Here is a 21,532-nt window from a genome sequence, read left to right as displayed (position 1 = left end):
TATATTCCCCTCCAGCCCCAGCTTTCACCATGGCTAAGGAAGGCAAGGCAAGGTCTACAGAGAATGCCTAAAGATTATTCCTCTCAGATCCCAATTTATTTTCCATCATTAATGCTTTTGAAAGCCCAACACATCCTGCAAACAGAAAGAGCATGTTAAATGTGCAGGTGGTGGAGCTGCAAAAGGGAGACAAGCACATGCCTGGCACAGGTACCGAGCCAGCCAGGGAGAGGTGGCACCAGCAGGCACCCTGCCAGCTGCCCTGAGGGATAGGCTTTGGTGCCAGTGAGCATCACCCTCACTCAGCAGAACCTTCAACAGAAGATAGTTATATCTAGATAGATAGATAGATAAAGATAGATATAGATAGATAGATAGATAAATAGATATAGATATATAGACATAGATATATAGATAAAAATATAGAGATATATAGATATGAATAGATATATAGATAAAAATAGATATAGATATAGATATAGATATAGATATAGATATAGATATAGATATAGATATAGATACCCCATAGAGAGGTCCCTCACCACATGCCAGCTCAGGCCTCTTCCCACAGCCCCAGAAAAGTGAGAGCACCATCCCAAAAAGAGAGGACAAGATGGTACCACACATCCATGTGCTGAGCATTGCAGAGGGGCAGAGAGAAGGCAGGGCTGTGGGACAGCAGATGCAAAGGCTTGCAGGAAGGCTCAGTGGAGCTGGAGTCCTCCATAATGTAGAGAAAAATGCTTTCACCAACAATCTGCACTTCTAAAGCAGTTTTACATTTGGGGGGAAGCTGAGAGCATGCCTGAGCACTGCACACATGGTGAGTGTGTTTTAAAATGCAAGAAACAAGCAAGGAAAAAAACTAAAAAGAAAATGCTTTAAAAAAAAAACAAAACCAAACATTTGACGCATAAGTACTGAGAGGATAAAATATTTATAACTCAAGAAGGGGACAGATCTTGGAGGCAGCCAGACATCCCAGCAACAGGATAGCTGAGAGCTCAGGAGAGAAGCCTGGGCAGCACATTGCCACTGAGGGTCCCCTTCCCCCAGGCATGGGAAATCCTCCTCAGGAAGCTTCGACACCTTTGGGAACATGTTGCCCTCAAGTGAAATATGGAGCTGCCTCAATGCTTTTGTTTAAGGACCTGAGCCAAAGCCCAGTAAGCACCCCACCAACAACCAGTTAAAAGCTTTTCCAGGCCCAGATTTAGACTGGGAGGCAACAGCTTTATTTGGCCATTGATGTGGAAGTTCCTTCAAGTGATAAGAAATACTACTGATCTCCTTCCCTGACAAGCTGTCACCCTTCACCACCCTTTTCTCCTCTAATCTGCTGGAATTAGGAAGGCTCCCAGGCCATAAACACATCCTCTCTAATTACCAAGGTGGCAGGGGCTGAGCTGCCCTGATCCCAAGAGCTGCTGCAGTGGCTGCTGCCAGCACAGCTTAGACATCCAATTTATCAGGCAAGATGCCCCTTTTGCTTTCTGGCCACGCACATTCCCCTTGTCTTTATCTACTCTGGGGACAGGTGTGGGAAGCAGAGAAGTGGCATCCGAGGCTGCTGGTGACAGAGCCCCTATTCAAAGGATGTTGTTCTGCTGTTATTACACACTCTTGCCAAGTGGAATTGAGACATGAAGTAGATTTGTGCCCAAGATAATGGCGTTTATTAGACAAGCTATTGAGGGGAAAACAAAAGCTAACAGTGGAGAGCCACTAAGAGGAACGCTTAAAGAGAACCCATCAAGAGTACAAAGAGGAGCATCGTTAATAGCTGGTCCTTCCCATCAATGATGAGAATCCTTGAGCAGCCCCTTAATGACCCTGGGAGACGGAAGGTTAGTGTCACCCAGGAAGAGGTGACAGACAGCACAAAGGCGTCTACACCTTCAGACAGAGCAGCATCCAACCCCTTCCTTCCTGGTCAGCCATAGCTGAGCATCCCTTCCCAAGGGCAGCAGCCCCAGCTCACCCACGGGCCCCACCACATGATGTCTATAGCACACAATACCCATACCAGGCACTTTTACTCTGCACAAGGACACCACCTTCCAGAGCCAGGATGCTGGCACGGCGGCTCTGCCCCCTGTCACTGTACCCTGTGGTCCAACAGCTGCACGATGGGAGGGGAAGGAGAATTTAGTCTCTGCACCCCTCTGGAGTGACCCAGGCATTTCTCATAAAGCCAGAATTGCCTTCCCATGGGAAATGCCTTGAAAATCATGGATCCATCTAGATTTTCCTATCGGGCACCAGCCCCTTCTCACCTAAGGAGACACACTACTCCAAAATCTTTCAATGAAAATGTATCTTTCATGGGAAGAAGACTTCCATAGGATCTTCCCTTACATGCTGGTTTGCCACCAGCCATCCCATGAGATGAGCTGGAGACTGGCCCAGTGCTTGAATGCTGAGCCACAGCCGAGACCTTCGGGAAAACAAAGCAGAGATCATGGCTGCTAAACAACTGTTGGTCTGAGACCTTGGTGATTTCTTCCTTCAGCCCAGACATACAACACAGGAAACCTCAAAGCCAGCCCATGGGGATAACTGCTTTCACACCCTGACCTCTCCCACCCAACCTTCTTCTCCTGCTTTGGGAAGACGCTGAAGGGCCAGGCTGGGGCAAGAGCCGGCAAGGCAGGGTGATGGGGAAGAGGGCACAGGGGTGGCCCTGCAGCCCAGCAGCTCCCAAGAAATTTATTGCTTGTGACACACTGTCAAAGTGAGATGCACCTCATTAGTCAGAGCCCAAAGCAAATGAGAGGGCTCCTTAGCCAATTAGAAAAAAGAAAAATCAGGGATGCTCCATGGGGGTTACCACCCCCCCTTTGGCCCTTGCCAGCGGCGAGATGTAACACGGATCTGAGTCACAGCTTCTCCCCTTCACCAGGATGGTGGATTCCCTGTTTCCAGCAAGCAGCAGTGGCTGGGAGCAGCCAGCAACCATCACACAGCCAGCCTGGATTTAGATGGAATAACAGAGAGCTCGAGGAGCCACACCTGATACTTGGAGAGTTTGGAAATGAGAGGCTTCATTTCATAGCTCCTGGAACGTTTTGTTTCCCCACCCTTGAAAGAGAGCTCACTGACTCTCCTGAGAGGCATTCTCTGCTAAAAAAAAAAATCTATTTTTAAAAGCTTTTCTTTTTAAATGACGTGATTTTCCTTGACGGGTTAAGATGAGCTGGCAGATACCTTTTTTTGTTGTTGTTTTTTTCCTTTGTTTTTTCCTCCAAGATTTATCAGCCTGTGGAGCAGGGGGGGGGAGGCAGCCTGAGAAGGGGCATCTCTCCTGTGGGTACAGGAAAGGAGAGGCCTCAGGGCCATCACCCAGGAGCTACCCTGACCCAGGGCTGGCATGAAACACCCCTCCTCCCCCAGCAGTATCTGGGGGACACCTCACCCTGCATGGCCACCATGGGCCCCATGAGGGCTGCCCAGACCCTTTCCACCACCTACTAGAGCCAGGGAGGGAGAGCTGCAACAAATGGGGCTGGGGCTGCCAGCAAGGTGCCCTCAGAAACCCTTGAGGCTTTACACACACCCTCAGAAAGGTTCTCCCTTAAAAATAAACAGCAAACACCTGAGACGTGTGAGGGACAAGGGGAGCCCCAGGTGATGCCTGCCATCCCCTGACCAAACCACAAATGAGGAGCACTTGCAGACATTCCTTATGCTGCAGTTCCTTATTAATGCCCACAGTAAACACGAGGGGAAAACCAAACCAATTAACCCTAAGAAAGATGCTTTCTGTTTAAAGATACAAATGGATGTTAAAAGCAGACAAAGGAGCCAGAGCAGAGGCATGGCAGGGAAGGGTGGCAGGGCTCTAGGGAGCCATCCCCAGCATGGGAAGACAGTTCAGGGTGCCCATTCTCACACCCCATAGGGTCTCTCACCCCAACAAGGGCTTCCTGAGCCCCACCTACACCCCAGCTGGAACCAGTCCTCTCTCCCCAGCAAGCAGGTCCCCAGCCCAGGCAGGCTCCCACTCTGGAAGTGGGGTTCAGTACCTTCAACGCTGGGAGAATGGGTGGGCAGCAAAAAAACCCACACAATTGCACACCTGGAAAAGGGCCAGGAGACTAGGACCAACCCCCTGCACCCAGAGACTAATGCTACATGATGCTGGTTTAATGAGAAATGGCCATTTGAGGCTTAACAGCTCTGGCTGGCAGGTCCCCCCTTCTCTTCCCACTGTAGCTGCTCCCCACACAGTGCACACAGCTAATTAATTGCAGAGCACAATCCAATCAGTCAGGCCATCCTACTGCAGTTAAAGGCATTTAAGAGATAATGCTATGAAACTCCAGATGGACTGGCCTGACCCCGGCCTCCAACACCATCAGGGTACTCAGAAGCTGCTGCTGCTCCAGATGACATCCCAAATCCAAAAAAAAAAAAAAAACCAACCCAAAAAAAAACCCATCAGAGGCTTGCCACCCTCCCTGTGAGCTGGGTTTCTGAGCCCCTGATGATTTTAATGAGACCTGTGCTGTCATCCTCCAGTCGCACCTTGCCTGGTGCCTGCAGAGCACATGCCAGCCTGGCTCAACACCAGACAGGTGAGGGTGATGCCACCTGCCACACTTGTGCCCACTCTGAATTTGCTCTCAGCATAGCAGAAGGACAGATTTGAAGGCCAGATGCCAGCCTGTTTTCTCCCCACTGCTGCCAGCACGTGTCCCCCACCATGTCAGCTGCAGCAGAGGCTGCCTCGAGGTGTTGTGCACGACTGATGCTGATGTGCCAGGGCAGCCTGATCCCTCCCCACCTTGCCCTTCCCCCAAGGTCTGAGAGATGATGACCACTGCTCAGCAGCCCAGCCTCACCATGCTGGAGAAGGGACTTTGATGGCAACTGAAAGAAGAAGAGAGGCTAAAGCAGTGGGATGCTGGATGACCAGCCCCTCTATGGTTATTATCATTGGTACTGATGTGCTGATCTCTATCTAGGATGTTCTCAATTTTGCAGGGATGGTTTAAATCTCCTCCACAGGCTAAAAGTGTGGGAGTTAAAAAAAAAACAAAACAACAAACCAAACAAACAAAACAACAGACAAAAAAAAAGAAAGAAAGAAAAGAAACAAACAAAAACAAACAAAAAAACCCCCAAAGTGCTGAGGAAAAGGAAGTCACCAGACCCCTTTGACAAAGGTCTCATGCTAGCTCATGCTAGCGCAGCCCATTTGGTCTTAAGACAATCACTCTCCCTCCCAACCCACCCCAGCATGGGGCTCTTTCCGAGGGTGACCTTGGTATTTTAGCCACCCTTTTTTTCTTAATCACACCTATCTAAGGCCCAACCCTGAGAATGTATCCCTGGAAATGAGGCTGGTTCCCAAGCTGCTCACTGCAATGGTATAATAGAGAAATACCTGTGGCAGATCCTGAGTAGCCCCAAAGGCTCAGCGTGGTTGTGTTGCTTTGTGCCAGCTGTGCTCCCAACCACCTGACGTTTGATGATGAAAGTGGCTGATTCTCTGATTTACTGATCCTACCCTTGGTTAATTTTACCTACCCAGGGTGAGGATAAGCTCTTGGATTTGCAAACATTTTGAGGATTGTGGGTTTAATTTTTTTTTTTTTCATTATTGTGTGTGCAAGCGTCAAAAGCTCTTATGCCTTGATCCAAAGCCAAAAGTCAAAGCAGGGGATATACATCAAGTGCAAATAAGCTCCTGTCACAGGTGGCATCAAAAGCTTGTTGCAGTTGAAATAAAGTGTGGATTTTGCTCTCACTTGGTCCAGCCCATCTCACAGAAGCTTGCACTCCAAGGACAAAGTCAGGAAGATTCTCTGCCCCTCAATCACACCTCCAGAACACCTGTGTCAGAGATTTCAGGCACAGTTAACTACAGCAAGGGATGAAAAGCCTCTTCTCAGAGCTGTCCTCAGCCAAGCTATCCCTGGCCAGGTACCCAACTATACCTCAACAGGACCAGCACCAGACAGGCCAAAGCAATCAGCAACAGACTCAAAGTTTGCACCCAAAAAACAACAACCACCCACAAGCTTAACTAATGGGTTAAGGAGGGATGCTGGACTGGGGCACAGCTGCAAGCAAACAATGGCACTCACACCGACCACCAAAGAAAAACGGACAGGGCTTCGATGACATCTAGTAACTGGGTCTTCCTGAACACATCTTATCTGCACATCTACAGAACTCATCATCTTACAAGAACATTTACTGAAGGTCTCTTTACAGTGTCAGCAACAAATGCAAGTGATAAGGAAGAGAGCCTGAACTAATGCTGGTCAGTATGGATGAGACAGGACGAATCCCAGACCTCTAACGCCAGCTGCTGTCACATGCTGGTGGGAGCTGCACGAAGACTGACTTTTTCCACCAAGCACAGAAATTAAGAACACCCAAGTCATTATTTTGGACCCTAAAACAAAGAACGTAACCATGATAACAACACCACACCACTGTTTCATCCCAAAAAGCAGCAGCACCAGCTACTCATGGAGCAACCACGGCACCGCCAGGATGGGAGACAGGAGACAGTTGGTCCAAGGATGCTCTGTGCATCCCAGCACTGCAGCCCTGGCAGAGCAGAGATTACCATGCAGCAACCGTTTGGAGAGGGAAAAGGCTTTTCCCCATGGAATTGGAGAGATGGAACTATTCAAATGCTTCTCTCAAGAGCTCCTGTAAAGCGTTTCAGGGATTTTAGGCAGGAAGAAGGATGTTCAATAAAGCCTAAGGCCATCCCACCATACGTGCTTAGAAAACAGCTCCAGAGTGAGCTGGTTCTGTAGGCAATTCCCTCATTCTTGGCTCACTGGATACCCCATAGAACAGAAGTCTCCTGATGGCCCCACAAGGCTTTCCCTTGAGAACCCACTGAGAAAATCAGCTGAAAGAGAAATGCTGGAAAAGCATCAGCCCCTCAGAGAACAGCATCGAGTTGAGGTTATGCCACCAGCTCAGAGCACTCGCTCTGCATCAAGCCCCTCAAAGCAAAACACTCCAAAAGCTCTTAGTCTTCAGCATCCATCTTCCCTCTGCCACAGCTGTAGCACCAGGACCACTGCTGGAGCCTGCACCGTCCCATTTTCTGTACCCTGACATGAACCCTTCCTAGGAGCCGCCAATTAAACCACTGAACTGTTCTCAGCTCAGCCTCTCATGCATGAAAACGTCCTGTTATTTCACACCTGCTCGCTCAGAAGATTTATCTTGAACTGACACTTGAGGATAATTAAACCCCTCTCTCTCCTCTGTTCGCGGCGCAGCAGATAAAAGGAGAGCCCTGGGGCCCTCCGGTCGCTGCTGCGGTGGGTTGCTCCTGTGCAAGTGGAGGGACATGAGACGAGACTCAGTTTCTCAACAGAGACACAGAGGAGCTGGGGGGTGGGCAGGTGGCAGGGGGCGAGCTTTGCAGTTTGCCCTAGTTCGACAACAGAGCTGAGCAAGAAGATAGACGCGCACCGGCAGCTTCCCTAGCAGGGTGGATCATCTGGGGAACAAAGCGCTGGCAAACAGACGCCTGGGATCAAATCAATCCCTCTTCGTTGCCGAACCTGCAGTATCGTTCCTCACTGAGCCCCTGGCCCCAGGGGTCCCACCGTGGCGCTCCGGGAGCCCTTCTCACCCCCCCTAACTCCAGCCTGAGCTGCCCACAGCAGGGACTGGGCTCCATTCGCTGTGTGCCAGGTGCCCTCCAGAACCAGCCCAAAGTTGCCGGGTGCCGCGGAGAGGGTGGCAAGGTGGGCAAGCAGCCGTCCTGCCAGCTCTGCTGAGGTTACTCGATGCACCGAACCTCAAAGCCGAGCTTCGATCGCAGCGGTTTTGAGGTTGGCACTGAGCGAGCATCTCCCATCGCTCCGGGCTGGGCCTCCAGCAGCTCGGGCGGGGAAGGGGGACTGCCGGGAGCGAAGGGTGATGGGGGGGGGAGCGTTGAGACAACCGCGACCCCCCTTTGCTTGCCCCAAGGAGCCCTTCACACTGGGAGACCGGGGAGATACGGTCTTCCCGCATCCGTCGCCCGCTGCGGGGGGGCCGGGTCCCACTTGCTGAGTGATGCTCTGAGGAGCCGCAGGTCTCCAGGGAGCCACATTCCCCCCGCCTCCGAGGGTGGATTCCCCTCCCCCCCCAGCCCCAAAGCCATCCCTATGCGGCCGCCCCCCCTCTCCCCTTGCCCCGCCGTTACCTCCGAGGACTCGGGCGGAGGCCGGGCGGGACGCACCGGGCTGCAGCTGAGCTCGGCTCCGCGGGGCTCGGCGCATCCTTGGAGGCTCGGCCGGGCTCCTGCGCCCCGCTCCCCTCCGCTCCCCTCCGCGTTCCTCCGCGCTCCTCCGCGCCTGCTTCCCCACACCCCGCTCCGGCGGGGGCGAGCGCATACCCCGGGGCTTGCGGCTTGCTTCCCGGCTCAAGGCTCCGCTCGCCACCGCGGCGCCGGGCACCTCCCGCAGCAGCAGCAGTAGCCACCGCCCCCCGCCCGCCTCCGCCTCCTCGCTCCCCTCTGCGCCGGTGACAAATCGCGGTCGGGACTGCTTTAAAGAGAGAGCGCCTACATCGCCAGCCCCGGATGGAGGCTCCTTGGCACCCCCCAGGATGCGCAATGGCCTCCCTTGGGCATACGATGCGGCTGAGCCCCGGCAACTCGACACACTGATGGCTGCAAAGCTTTGCTGCCTTCGCAGGCATCGGTGCGTTGAGCTGTCGGGACTCAGCTGTGTGCAGGACAGCCTGGCTGCTGAACCCAGCTAAAAGGACGCAGAGCAACCCCCCTCTTATTTTAGGTCAGTGAGAGACCCCCCCCAGCAACCCACAGCAATGCCAGCCTGGTGCAGGGAAATGCTCCTGGATCCCTGAGGAGAGAAGAGGGGGCTGTGGTTATCTGCTCCTCCTCACCTTCCCGGTGAACCCTCAGGGGACACTGGGACAAGCTGCACCCGGGTGCACAGCACCACCACCATCAGCCTGCATCTTCACAGAGGGGCTTTCCAAGATTTTATCCATACAACATCTCAGTAAGGTCTGAGAGAAGCTGTATCCTTCCCTGGTGCTCAGGCCATTCAGCTCCAATGCTAAAAGCTCTGCCTGAAGATCCCGAAACCACCAGCTCTGCAGGGCCTGGCAGCCCAGCTGCCCGTGGAGGAAGCCAGCCCCCCTCTTTGCACCACATGCCCAAAAGGCCGCCCCTGCCCGGGCAGAAGCGTCCTCAGCCATTGCTCTGCAAGACCAATTTGCACCAGGTTCTGTGCGTGTGCAGAGCTCACGCCTGCACCCCCGGCACGGCGCAGGAGACACTAATCCTTGCAGAAGGGCGCACGGAGCCGGGGCAGAGCCCCCTCTCCGAGAAGCGTTCGCCCTCTCTGCAGGCCCCGCTTTTTAAGAGCACATTTACGCACTCATCCGTAAAAACCATCGCTGCGCCGCGTTCGGGGTGCTCTGCTGTAAGTTCGCAAGATGATTGAATTGTGCAGCGTTCTGTTCCCAGATCTCATCTGATCCCGCTGGCCGGGTTTGCCTCCCTTCTTCTCAGGGCTGGGGTCAGAGGAGCCGCCGCAGCCTCGACACACCGGACCCTGCCCGGGGGAAAGGCACTGGGCTCCTTTCCACCACCCGAGCTGCGAGCCCCCTGCAAACCTGCCACCCTGCCTCGTCCCTGCTTCAGATATCATCAGATGTTTTCCTTTTCTCCTGCCAATATTATCCTCATCTTTATTCAAGCGGGAGCCAAGGCTTGCGGGGCTGTGTCGTTTAATCGAAACTGGAATTCTCTTCATACAGTTGCGTTATCTCTGTTTGTCTTGCCAGAATGACACAAGGTATTTGGTGAGGTTTACAGAGCCCCCCAGCTTGGGCAGCCCGGGTTGTGGGGGGCGGGGAGAGAGGGACAGGACCCTTGCCGTGGGCTATCGTGTGGCCGTACTGCTCAGGTCTGCACATCCACCGGGACGGAGCCTGGTGCTCCCTGCCCCAAGGAATCTGTAGCTGCCACAGCAGGGGCAGGCAGAGCCAGGAGCAGGCAGGAGTGCAGGCAGCTCACTTCGGGGTGTGGAGGCAGCGGGGCAGTCAGTGTGCTTGTGCACCGCTGCCCAGCCCCAGGTCTTGGGGAGGAGGGCAGGCAACAGCATCCCTCCTCACCCTGGTGCTGCACGACCCACCGTCTCTGCGTTCATTTTTCATCAGCGAACACCACCCGCACCAGAACCGGGAGTTGTTATGACCTTTGAGGCTCCATCCATCGGTCGCTTCCATCAGATGCTTTTGTGTCTTACTACGATCCTAGGCATGGTGCCAGACTCAGAACGCATTGGAGGCAGGGAATGTCTTTACTCCCATTTCAGAAAGGAGGTACTTGGTCAAACAAACCTGCCCAGCTGCCAAGATTGGGTCTAGAATTATTCCTATTCCATCAAGAGGTAAGTGAGATAGGAAAACTCACCAGCTAAGAGGATTGTAAAGTAATTAATGCATAATATTAGTAATGATTTTATTCAAGCTCTGCTTATTATTACAAGCGCTGCTCTAGTCCACCATGATGTGCTGCATAAAGCAGCTACCTCCTGAATTTGATTTCCTGTTTGGAGATGATCTCTAGCTGAGAAATTACCTGCTCTCAAAACTGATTAGAATCCTCATCAGCAGATTCTTCACCCATCCTTTAGGCAGGCTTTAGAATATACAGGGAATTCAGATTAATTTCATGCAGGAGATAAAATCTGGAGTTGGTGGCCCAGCTGTGTGCCATTTCCAGGGCAGAGGGGGGCTGGCGCTGCCTGTTCCAGCCTGCGGGAATGATGCTCTCTGCCCTAAGAAATCAGGGGCCTCAGAGGATGCTGGCAGTGTGTGATGCCCCCAGCATGTCTTGGAAGGAATCCAGAGCAGGTAGGACCCTGCTGGCTCCCACTTCAGGCCCCTGTGGTTGCAGACAGCTGGCTTTCCGCTCTCCTTGCATGTTGCTCCAGCTCCATTCGGAAAGCTGTGAGGTATTTTTTCCTCCTCTGATTCCCATGACTAAAAACTCTCTTGCAACTTCCCTGGTTAAAAACTGTCTCCTAATTCCCAGCCTACGTTAGCCAGTTTAAACCTATTTGTTCTTGTGCCAGCACAGTCTTTTAGTTTAAATGGTTCCTTTCTGTACCTGGTGTTTACTTGCTTGATATATTTATGGAGAGTAATCACATGCCTGCTTTGCCTTCCCTTTACTGGGCTAAACAAGCCAAGTGCTTTCAGTATCTTATTATAAGAGAGGCTCTCCACCCCCCCACACCCACACCCCCATGCTAATAGCCCTTCTCCACACCACTTCCAGTGGGAATCAATCTTGCTGGAAGATGGGTGGTTGTCTGTTGCGCTTCAAATAGCATCTCCCAGTGCCCTGGCACAGCCACTGGTGCCCGCTCCACCTCCACTGATGCCACCTGAAGCGAGTGAGTGCAGCCCCAAGCACATGTGCCAGCCTTCCTCACACCAGATTGTCACCTGAGTGAGATTATGGGGAGACCTTGCCCTGTGCCTCCTGCATGTGTCCACCCAGCCGCTGGCTGTCCCAGCCTGGGCTGCAGGTTCCTGCCTTCCCCTCCAGCAGATGGCAGAGAGGTTGAGTGCTCCTGCATACTAAAGAGGGCTGATTTTCTCCCCTCAGCTGCACTGCAATGGTGTACGTGCAGAGCTCTCCTGTGACGGGTTATAAACCCCCGTAGCCCTAAACGAAACTCACAGAGGACACACAGACTCATCCCACTAAACACAAAAGGGAGATGGTATCACCATGCTCTAGTGGTCACTAATAACTTTACCTCTCCTGAGCTATTCTCAGCAGAGATAAACCTCCAGTGTCTGATGAGCCAGAACAGAAATATCCAATGGGTCTCTGCTCTTTTCTATTTTTGCTGCAAGCTGGTTAACCCTGAAATCCAATTACTGCTCATTATTCAGTGGAACTTGCCTCTTATCAAACGGACACATTGTGGGGCTTGCTGTGCCCACTCCAAGTGCTAATGGAGCTGCAAATTACTTTTGCCACGCTGACGCACCCGTAGGCGTGAGTCTGGGGGATACAACCCCAGCAGCCCCCATGCAGACTGGGCTCCAGGACCCCCTTGTCCCTCTTCCATGAGCTGCCTGTCGCCCTGCCTGCACACTGGCCGCAGGTTGATGCACCCACAAGCTCCCTGGAGCTGCAAGCACAGCACGCACACAGCAGCACTTGCTGTGGGCTCAGCTCCCAAGGTTGCTGCAGCACATCCTCACCCTCCAGCCTAGCACCATGGCTTGGACCAACCCTCGCCGACCAACCATCACCACCCCCCATGGGTGCTAGGGCTGGTCCTGCTCCCCAGCACGGGTTGAGTTCTCTGGCCAGGTGCTTGGGGGAGTCAGGCTGGCTGAGCCTGTGGTAAGTAGCCTTTAAAGTCCGGGGAATATTGGCCAGGGCAGGAAACGCAGGGGGATTGATCTAGGCAGGCTGTAGATTATCCCGGGATGTGCGGGAGAGGCTGACTGCCGGCAGCAGCCCGGGAAATGGGCGTGCAGCCAAGCCCAAACACTGCCTCATTCGCATTCAGTGCTGAATTCAGCAGGTGGGGAAAGGGGAAAAAAAAACAAAAAAAAACTCACCAGCTTTTCAGTTTTCTTCGCTGATTAAAGTCATGGCACAGCAAGTTTCACCTACGTTCATTAGCAATAGGGGAGGGAGGGGGATGTTCCCAGCAGCAGCTGCTGCCAGCTCTCCCCTGGCACTGAAGAGGCTGCTGCCCATGACCCTGGTCTGTATGGGCTGGATGCGGCCCCAAGACCCTGACCCGCGTGCTTTGCACTCCAGTTTCCCACCTTCCACTCCCTGACATTAACCCACCCTGCCATGGCAGCCTCAGGGACATTTTCTCAGACCAGTTTAAATAAGCCCCACAGTAGTCTCTCTTCCAGATCATCCATCACTCCTTCTCTGACACAAATCCTCTCCCCAGACAGATGATGGAAATGGCAGAGGATGCTCCAGGCAAGGTCTCCTGATAGCATGGCCATAGGCACAAGGGCATCATAGCCTCATTAGCAGGGTGACACCAAGCTCATGCTGCCCACTGTGAGACCGGGAGAGCAAAGCTGCATCAGGCAACAGGGACCTATGTCTTACTTGTCCAATTTCCCTCATACAGCCCTCATGTCCGAGGAGCACTGCAGAGCTGCTGAAGCTGCTTTTCCAGGCTGCAGCAGCCTTTTATTCACTGCCCTGGCCTACTGTGCCCCTTCACATAAGTGCTCATGTGAAGTGCCATCCACTCACACCCGAGGCTTTGCGTCTCTGGCAGGGAGCAGTACCAGCGTGATGGATACCGGGGCAGAATCAGCTCCAGGCAGCCAAACTCCAGCACCTTCACACAGAGCCAATTATGGGAAGCCAGCAAAGCAGGGCTGGAGCCATGCTGGTGAAAAGGGGGGTGGGGCGGGAGATAGGGAGTGGCGGCTCGAGGCCCTTTGGCTCAGCACGGTGCCTCGGGGGGCTCTGGAGCTGACACCCCTCATGTAGGGGTGTATGTACAGTAGGCACCAAGAACTGAGAACCCAGTCCTTTGCTGCCAGCCCCAGCTGTCTTGTGTCCTACCATTGACCTGATTAGAGTTGATTAATTCCCCCAGCCATCCCCTTCCACATCATTTAAAGTGGGACCCACCAGCCCCTCCTGGCCAGGACATAGTCCCCCCCATCCAGCTCTGGCTCAGCTCCATCTAACTCCTGCCGAAGGCAGAGCATCCCTGGGAGCTGGAGGGGGACGGAGGAAAGAGGATGATGAAACCCCAGTAAGTGAAAGGTTAAACATAATACCAAGTAAATTAACATACAAGAAGAGAAGGCAGGTTTTAAATTAACTCATTACACTGCTAGGCTTTCAAACCCATTTATTTACCCCATAGGTCCTGCTGCTTCATATGGAAAATGGCTTCTGCTTGACTGCTATTAATGCTCAAACGCAGAGCGCTGTGGCTGCACGGCAGCCGCCGAGGGCTGGCAGGAGACACCTGAGCGTGCCCCCGGATATGTGCGGGGATGGGTAATTGCACATGCAAAACGTTTGGCTGTGACAGCAAACAGGACGATGGAGCAGAGAAATGGGAATCCATTCCCCTTGCATAATTACCTGGGTGGGGGAGCTGAGCCGCGGCTCCAGGAGACAATGGGCCTGGTGCCCGTCGTCCCTGTCTCCTCCCTGAGAGCTGGGTGTGCTGTGCCACAGCCTCCTCTTCTCCCTCCTCCTCTCCCTGCCTGTTTCCCCAGGGAGCAGGGCATTTCCATCCTCCCGGGGACTGGGGGGAGGTTGAGCTCAGTGCTTGTTACCAGGTGAGCTGTGATTATAGAGCCAAGGGATTCATGAACAAACTCTTATTTGGGGCAGATGTCCTGGGAAAAGAGGAAAGGAGTAGTCTGAGCCCCTTTGTTTGGGAAGTCTCTGCAACCAGGTGAGGCTATTCTACAGGGTCTCTCTGTACCTGAATTGCTGTTCCCGGGTCTTCCTGGTGAGCCAGAGCTCGTTTGTAATAGATGACAATAAATAAAAGGGCAAGGGGTGGAAAGAAAAAGCACAGACCTCATTTTCTGCCCACTGGGTCCCCTGGAGGTGAATGAAAGCCCAGCTGCAGAGCAGGATGCTCATCCAGAGCTCTGGAGGCTCATGCCAGAGCAGATGCCTGGTTACCTGGTGACTTTCCATGCTGGGATGAGGTCTGGATCTGGCTTTGCCCCGGGAACTCATCTGGGTCAGGCCAGCAGTGAGCTGGGAGCCTGCGTTTGTCTCCATCCCTGACCATCAGCTTCATTGCACTACAATTCCCATCAGCCTGCGGGAGGGGCTTTGCCTCAGAAAGCAGCTTCAAGCTGGACAGGATCGATGGAGCACATGGGACATGCCAGCAGGGAGCTCAGCACCAGGCTGATGGAGATGTAGCCAGGCAGTGAGGCAGCACCAGGAGCATTTAAAGCCCGGGCAAAGGGCGGGAAGGTGGCTGGGGACATGGTCCCCTCCCACAGGGCTGCTGGTGGGCAGGACTGAGGTGATGGGATGGTGTCCTGCGACCTCTCCCATCATCTTGATGCTTTGCTTTGCCCTTCAGCAGCCAGCAGCAGCTGTAGCACTGGCTGGCAGGGAGAGGAAAGGGTCCTGGATGGTCCAGGAAAGTTTTCTCCTGGCCCAGTCTGGGGAGCAGGACACAAGGGGCACCTCTGTGTCCAGGCAGGAGCAAACGCACCTCTCCCAGGGCTCTGGGGGTAATGATGCTGTGGCCCCAGGTTCATGTGGTGACTGCTGAGTGGTGGCAACCCCCAGCCTCTCCACATGTGCCTCTGATTATCACACCTTCACCTCTGGAAGCTCTAGCCCTGCTTCCCACTATTCATAATTCAGCCTGACACAGCCCAGCAAAAATCAATTCACTCTTATAAGAAAGTGCCAAGGCAAATTATTTCCTAAAGCCATCGACAGGGCTTTCTTCTCTCCCAGCAACTGTATCTTTGGTGCTGAGTCCTAAATTACAGATTAACCCTTTGAGCTCTTCCAGCCCAGGGGTGATTGATGAAGCCATCAGCAAGAGCACCTTGTCACCTCGTTGCCCTTCCTTTAAGGGCTGGGCCCCTCTAGCTGCCTGCACGCTTAGCCATCCCTCCTTCCCTAAATCATCCCTCTAGGAATGCTGCCTACTGTACAGCCCTCTCTGGATGACCTTGTCAGAGGAGCCAGCTAAAATCCTTAAAATCATCTGCTCAACGAAAAGGCTTTCTCCAGCCTTGGACCACAAAAGATGGGAATCAGAGGAGCCAATGAAAGAGTAAATCTAAGAAAAGGGAGTGTAAACCAGAGCAAAAATAAAATAAAGAAATAAGAGAGGGAGAACTGATCAGAGTTGTAAACTCTGGATGGAAATCAGTCCCTTCGTTATCACAAACACATGACTGGAACTTAATAGTATTTGACATTTCATTAATTTAAACCAGGAGTCTTGGGAATAGAGAGGGGAAAAAGAAAGAACATTATTAATTTTAAAGACCTCCTCCTGGAAGGGCTCACACTGAAAAAGAAAAGAGAAACATTAAACGAAAAAATGGTTTCTTTGTATTTTTCCCCACTTTCTTCCTCTCTCTTTTCTCCTCTAGCTGTGCAAGAGCTTGGTAGCCATAAAAACTCAGTGCTGGGTTCCCCTATGCCTTGGAGGATGGGGATACAGGACTGTCCCTCCAGGCATTCAGGGACAAACCAGCAAATGCCACACAGTGGAACTCCTGCCTGGGCTCCCCAGGTCCTCAGGAGCTGCCTACAGCTGCAGCCCCACAGAGTCTGTCTGTCACCCAGGCTCAAAATAGCCATCCCCAAACCCACCAGCATCCCAGCAGCCTGGGGGAGGGAGGTGGCATCTCCTGGCCATGGAGGAGTTGAAGGCAAAGATGCCAAAAATAAAGCGATTGAGGAGAGAGTCTCTATTGTAAGGGCAGATGGATGTCACCAGGACTGCACCTGAAAAGGCAGATCTGAAAGGATGGAATTAAAGTGGCTTTGGAGAAAGAGAGTTTCTCTGCTAAAGCCAATCTGCTGCTTCACAGATAAGGCTCTTGCGGGTGGAATGGCAGGACACCCTTCAGAGCTATTTGGGGAAGGAAAAAAAACATCCCTACCCTCCCTGGATGCCCTCAGCAGTGAGAAGATGGCTTTCCTCAGTCCTCCCGTGCCCACCACCAACTTTTTGAAAAGCATTTCAGGACTCGCCCCTGGTATTTTAAGAGCCTTCAATAATCTAGGGTGACTATTTCAAAGCATTTTTTAAATTGCCTCCCCCCACCCCCTTTTCTGGTTCAGCCACACATCACACCACCCCAGAAGCTTCAGGGCTGCCTCCAGGGTGGCCAATTTCACTCCGTGTATGTTGACTGCTTTCTTGAGTTCCACTATTGATTTTTCTGCCAGGTTCAGCTGAGAATTCAGCTTATTTAAAGAAATAATAATAAAAAAAAAAATCTGAACTTGGGCAGAGCTATGCCTGCCTCTGGATGGAGTTTCCACCTTCCCCCAGAGTGGATCTTGCCACCCAGGGGGTTCTTTTCTTTTTGGGCTGGTGGGACTCATGGATAAAGGCAAGAAATTCCCCTGGCTTCCCCAGCAATGCCTGGGGTTTGCTTGGTGCCAGCAATTACCTGTTTCCCTTGCACGCCCTGTTTAACAGCCTTCACTCTCACTTGGTTCAAGCACAGATAATTTTAGCACTTTAGCCCTCGCTTTATCTCCTCCGCCGAGGACTTCATTTGCTGCCAATGAAGCTGATGGTTTCAAGAGCTGGGCCAGGTTACTTGCCTTCAGGCAGATGTTCAGTGCTACTCAGCCTGCTGAAAATGGGGAAATAATAGGAAAAACAATGATTTCTACATTGTGCCTCTTGGGCCAGCTCCTGACCTCACCATCTCAACTCCAGGCCTCCCACACCCAGCAAACACCCCCATGCCACCATCTCCCTCCTCAGCTGGTTGGGTTTTTACTCCTCATCCCTATTAAACCTGCCCTGGTTGGGGTAAGGAGGCACCAGAGCTGCTGAAGACATCCTGTGATGGCTTTGACTTTCGTTCTCTTTTATTGCTGCCTTCTGACAGAGAAGAAACACAAAGGGGATATTTATGAGCCTGACCAGGAGTGGGTTTGGCCCTAGGCTGCCTTTCAAGCACCTCCGTTGCTTCCCAGCATTAACAGCCTCCCTGATATTTACAGCATTTGACAGCTGGAGACAAAGGCAGGTTACAGCACCCGCCTGCTCCGTGAGCCACCTGCACCATGGGCAGGGATTTATGAGGGGACACAGGAGGAGAGGAGAGCTCCTGGATGAAATTGTGCCTATCCCTTCACCCACTGGGGGGGTACCTCTCCCCATTTCCCCACAGAGGAGGAGCTGGGGAGGAATGCTGATCATTGCCCATGTTACACCAGTGTGGTCCCAATTTGCTCCCTGCAGGACCTCGTTTACCAGCTGGGGTGCTCAGGGTTTAGCAGGTCACCCCATGCCTTCACTCTGTTTCCATATCCCACCTCTGGATCTGCCTCATTTTTCTTTCTCTCCCATGCTCCCTTTGTCTCATGCTTATTTTTCCTCTCTGCTTTGGCATCCTCTTCATCTGTCTCTTTTTCCATCTCCTCTCCCCCATCCTGAAAGGCTTGTCAGGAGAAGAAAGAGCAAGCCCAGCTTCTCCCAGCTCTGTTTACCAAATAAGGCCTGGAGTCAGATTTTATTTAAGAAAGGAAAATGAACTGGCTGCAAGTAGGCCAGAAATGCCTGCAAATAAGAAGAATGACAGCAAAGAGAATGATGAACAAGGGAGATGCATCCCCTTGGGATGCTGGGCACAAGCTCACGGCCAGAGACCAGGTCTGGTGCTGGGGAAGCCACTGGCTGTGCCTAGAGAATGTGGAAGGATCACAGGAGGTTGGGGAAAAAAGTCAGGGAGCTAATTAAATGATCTAGAGAATCTTTTGTTTGAAGCCAAAGAAGAGCTTTCCTTCCCCCCATAGGCTCTAATGCAAGCAGGCAGGCAGCAGCTATTAGGAGCAGAAGCAGCAAACTGAGGGGAGTGGGAAGAGGGGGAGAAAAGCTGCAGAAACCTCTCCTGCCCCCCACCACTGTGTGGGAAGCACCGACTTAGGGGAGAGAAACCCCACAAGCAGAGCTAGAGGATGCTCTGCAAGTTCAGCTCAGCCCTGACCTGCATCCAGACTGCCTGGACCCAAAACCTGGGCTGTCCAGTGCCTCCCATCCTGGCTATGCCACCGGGGACCCCTCATCACCCTGGCCAGCAGCTTTACCTTGGCATGGGGGGGGAGGGGGGGTGCTGCTGCTGCAAACATCCCCACCTTCCACCAGCCACCTCAGGGGATGCTGCAGTACCTGGGGGAGGGCATGGCCCCTTTAGAATTCTTGGGGGGCCCCTCCAAGAGATCCAGGGGAGAATAAAGTTGGCTCCTCCCCACCTGCCCCCCTGTTAAAAACGTTTGACTCGTTTTAACAATAACAAAACTTTTATTGTAAATGAGAGAGATATATATGCAAAGCAGCGCGCTGGGCGACCGAGGCAGCATACCTCTGCCAACGGTTCGCACCTCGGATAGGGTAAACCAGTCCTTTTATACTTTCAGTATCCCCCTCCCTCTTAGTCCTTTTATTAGTTTCTCATTGGAGGCTGTTTCGCGCTCTCTCTCTTTGTATTGGTCCCTGGTCCGCAGGTTCTGTCCCGTTGCTAAGGGAAGAGCTTCTTTGTTCTATCTCTGCAGACTTGCCTCGTGGTCTTCGACATGCCCCAACATGTTTTCCCACAAACAACCCGAACACAAACCCCGATCCTATGATTACAAACCACACCCGATTAAACATTCTAGGGAAGGATCCCTTCAACAAAACAATAAAGTAAAAATTTCGACTAGTATTTATTACAATTCCCCCCTTTTAATTTTTATTGTTTTGTTGTCAGGACCTCAAAGGAAGAAAACTGCATCAGACCCCAGTGGAGCCAGCATAGCATACCGGACAAGGTGGTTGTGGTTCATAGATACAAGCTGAGGGCCAAACGCTGCACATTCCCAAAGAGCAAAATAATAGTGTCCAGGATAGGCACCAACCAGGCAACCAAGGTCATAACCCCAAAAATACTGGAAACCTCCTCATGTCTCCACTTGTAGTACCTCTCTGCCTTCCCATCGGCCGATTCTTTGGAAAGAACGCCGGGGTTGTTGTTATCTTCTCGGCAGCAGATGGTATTCTTCGGGAGACAGGAGGCCTCGTGCAGTGCCGCGGGGGAAGACCTGGAATGTCACTAGTTAGGTTCCATCCCAGACACAACCAGGTGCAACTAGGGAGCATGCGACAAACGATCAGATCCCTCAGAGTGCATGCAAAAGAACCACAACCAGGAGAGTTACAGAGTATTTATATGGCGGTGTTACAAGTTAGCTTTAATTTTAATCCTTCCCCGGAGCTGCCGTCCACGAATTGGCAGTGATAGAACCTTTTATTCTACTGGTGTGAGTCCACCCTCGTTCAGCAGTTCGAATTGTAGTATCTGTGGTAAAAAGAACAAGAAAAGGGCCCTCCCGGGCAGGGTTTAAGGAGCTGTCTTTAAACAATCATGTGAGAGGGTTGACTCAAGTTCCCCATACAGGAATTGAGCAGGATTCTGCAAGTTGCTAACTTCCAATCGCAATTTAGGGGAGTTCCTGCTGCAAAATATTTCTCTAGTTATGTGGAGTATATAATTCTCCTCCCAGAGTAACTTTTGCAGCTTCCTCCACTAACAAGGCTGTAGCTACTACAGCCTGTAAACAATTGGGCCACCCGCGGCTCACAGGATCAAGTAGCTTAGAAAAATAGCCCACAGGTTTCCGAGAATCTGCCCACATCTGTGTAAGTACTCCATATGCTGTTCCATCATGTATATTGACAAACAAATAAAAAGATTTCCTAATATCAGGTAAACTGAGGACTGGGGCATTAATCAAATCCTCTTTAATGTTATGTAAATACTTATCATCATCAGAAGTCCACTTCAGCAACCCATTCTTCTTTTCATCTGCTGAAGTTAGGACCAGTAATTTGATATTCAACTGTTGTCCTTTTATTTCTAAACCAATTCCCAACATAATCATCAAATCCCTCCCCAACAGGTTATATTCAGCTTCAGGCACCAGTAAGAAAGTGCCTGTGGAAATCTGGTTGTTTAATCTAATTTCCACATTTTTTGATTAAGGGTACCGCAAAGGGTTCTCCCTTTTGAGCTTCTCTCAGAAGCTCATCCAGACCCTTATCGTGCCAATCCTCAATTTCTCCCAACTTTTTCCTAGTATCACTCCAGGATTTCGCCACAAAGTGAGTTTTTAGTAAAGCCTGCCCTAAGGGAAACTTCCTCATGTCTCAACATGATTCCCAATGGGCTATCAGGGGGAATATCAGGGAGACATTCATACCCCCTCTGAATACTGGGAGGATCCTCCAACATGAGTTTATTCCACCCTTGGCCCATCTTCCAGGTGCTTTCTGTCACTCAGCCCAAACACTTCCCTCCGTTCGTGGCCCAGCCCCTCGCGGGACGTGGGAACCGCACTACAAGAAGGTCCGCACTCGCTCCGCCCTTCAGGACGTCTCACTCACTCAAATCTCAATCAGGCGCACCGTGGGCACCGGCTCCCCTACACCCGGGGGAACCAGCTCTTCCCGGATAGAAGTTAAAACCCCGCAACCGGAGGGTAACCCCCCGTTGGCCAGAAGAGGAACCCGACAACCGGAATGTGACCCCTCCCCCTTTTGGCCGGAGGAGGAACCCAGCAACCGGAAGGTGACCACCCCCCCGTTTGGCTGCAAGGAAAAAAAAAAAAAACCTCGTGGTTGGAGAAAAACAAAACAAAACAAACAACTAACAAGCAGACACCGAAAAACAAACAACTAACAAGCAGACACCGAAAAACAAGCGTCCCTGACCGCGTGGAAAGACCAGGATCAAAGAAGCTTCATCTCCAGCCGCGAAAATCCCGCGGCCAGAGGCATAC

The 21,532-nt window shown here is 52.1% G+C and overlaps 1 protein-coding gene across 1 annotated transcript in view; it reads right to left on the bottom strand.

The window, feature by feature from the left end:
* LINGO1 (leucine rich repeat and Ig domain containing 1) overlaps positions 1 to 8,457 on the bottom strand; it is a 157,011-nt gene extending 148,554 nt beyond the window's left edge. Inside the window, exon 1 of the mRNA XM_071754734.1 lies at positions 8,174 to 8,457. The gene's annotated coding sequence lies outside the window, so the exon portion shown is untranslated. The remainder of the gene's footprint in view (positions 1 to 8,173) is intronic.
* Between the last annotated feature and the right edge of the window lie 13,075 nt (positions 8,458 to 21,532).

This window comes from Heliangelus exortis, chromosome 11 (genome assembly GCF_036169615.1).
Source record: "Heliangelus exortis chromosome 11, bHelExo1.hap1, whole genome shotgun sequence".
NCBI classification, from domain to species: Eukaryota; Metazoa; Chordata; class Aves; order Apodiformes; family Trochilidae; genus Heliangelus; species Heliangelus exortis.
This window is presented reverse-complemented; position numbering and strand designations above follow the sequence as displayed.